The sequence below is a fragment of the Melanerpes formicivorus genome, unplaced genomic scaffold (assembly GCF_026170545.1).
Source record: "Melanerpes formicivorus ecotype bairdi unplaced genomic scaffold, bMelFor1.0.p_v2 SCAF_5, whole genome shotgun sequence".
NCBI classification, from domain to species: Eukaryota; Metazoa; Chordata; class Aves; order Piciformes; family Picidae; genus Melanerpes; species Melanerpes formicivorus.
Genome location: NW_027142357.1, coordinates 4,920,338 through 4,922,464, shown reverse-complemented (window position 1 = coordinate 4,922,464; position 2,127 = coordinate 4,920,338).

Here is a 2,127-nt window from a genome sequence, read left to right as displayed (position 1 = left end):
AACTGTGAACAGTAAGAGGCACAAAAGCATTCTTTACAAATATGTATATAATAGCACAACTGGTTTCTAGCCCCAGGGGAGCTTTCCTTGAGGAATGTGCCTGTAGAACATTCCATGTATGAATTTGGAATTAAATAGGCCCCTAGCAAGGTAGTTTGCTTAGGGGACCTTTATGCTCGGAACAGAGAGCTTGCCTAGCTGTGTGTGGTGGGTGGAAGGATAAGGCTGAGAAGCCTCCTCCCTTCCCCCTTGTAAGTAAAAGGGAAAAAAAAATTCAAGGGAAAGGAAAAAAAAACTCGCAAGCTGAATTAGCAAAGCAGTGGAGCTATATTTACAAAGCGATGTAGGGTTTGCAGGGAGATATTTACAAATTTACAATATCTACAATATATACAAAGATATACAACAGAGTAACACAGAAATGAGAGTGAACCCCTCTCGGCAGAGAGGGGGGTTCCCCACCTCCTCTTTCCCCTCTTTCCCCCCTTTCCCCAGATTAGGTTAGAAGAGAGAGAGAGCGAAAGAAAGAAGTTAAAAGCAGTTTTGTGTTAATTGGAAAGGAGTTAATATACAGGCCTTATCAGTTTTTCTCTCAAGGCCGGAGCCTTGGCAGAAAGCCCAGCACAGGGACAGAGAGCAGCCGCACCGTAGAAAGGCGGAAGCAAGACTGATAGAAAAGTCGTGGAAATGTCCAGTTCACTCCCAGTTCCGAAAAGTGCTTCCTCCCACTTCACCAATGAAATTAGTTTAGACTATTCCTTCCGTTTACCAACTTCCGTCCACCATGTTCCCTTTCTTAAGGGGGCAACGTCAACCGGCCACACTGTGGTTACCAGTTCCAGAGACCACGCAAAGACTGTAAATGTACAGCAATAAGGGCAGCAGAGTGTTTTCATAGAGAACCTTAGAGGGAAAAAATAGTATTGCATCAGTATGAAAATTCTTCCTGTACAAAACCTAGCTTAACACCCAGGCACTGTGATCTGTATTGACAAGCAGAGCTGTTCAAGTTATTATCTAAGAAACTTGCAAGCAGACTTTTTCTTTCTAAAACATGCTGTATATGTCACTTCGTTAGCAAGATCATTACTAAGAGGTGCAGAAATGCTTGGGGTGATAGATTCTATCCTGACTCAATGTTGTTTTGAAAAACAACACTGTCTTGCATTTTTTTGTAACCAAATTTGTCCTTATTGGTTAATTGAAATGTGCTTGCTAGCTTTTAGTGTTTATCAACATCGGCAGCTGTGCTGTTAGAAATCTGGAAAGAAGTATCTGTTACAACTCGTGTTCCCCGTGTTGGCATTGCATCAGCAAAACACCACTTCTGTTTTTTGAAATGGTGGTTTCTCTCTCTTGCCTGTGGGTTAAAAGTTAGCAACAGAAGCTCATGCTCCATCTTCTCAGGAAAAATAATTCTGTTGGCAATGGTCTTTGTTATTTTTTTCAGTGATGGTCCTGTTGTTCCTGTGCAGGTACAACTGCACTGGCAAACAGAAATGCCTGGTGACAGCTGTCAAAGGGCTTGCTGAGGAGCTCATATACGTCAGCTTGGTGCTTTGCAGATATGAAGCAGCACCTCAAGGCCCAGAAACTCTCATCCTGCTTTTGTGTGGTTCTGTGGACTTGGCCCTCCAGCTAATGAGCACTGACCACAGGGCACCCTCAAGTGAGGGTATCAAGGGTATCAGTGGTATCTTGCTATGGAGACATTTTGAATTGGTCTCTATGCAGCAAGTGGCCTGGCAAGTGGATCCTCTTCTCTTAGAAAGGGATGCCATCTAAGGATATGTCCATGGATTGAGGGAGTCCTCACCTCACCTTGGGTGAGTGCGTATTTTGGGTACTTTTGAGTGGGAGGTTTCCTTTTTATGAGTGAGTGAGTGCAGATTCTGTGCAAGAAAGAATATTCTCTGAAGTTTAGGGTTTGGTTCTGATTGCTCATTTTGTGAGTGCCTCTATGATAGGTCCATACAACCTCAGGTGTTACCAGCTAGGCTGCTATGATTTTCCATAAAAGTCTAAGACCTACAGCTTTGTTCCTTAGTGTCTTCAATTCCTTTTAGCATGCATATCTTTCAAAGTAACAAAGGATAAAAGAAAATGACCCCCAGATGCATGGAAGTT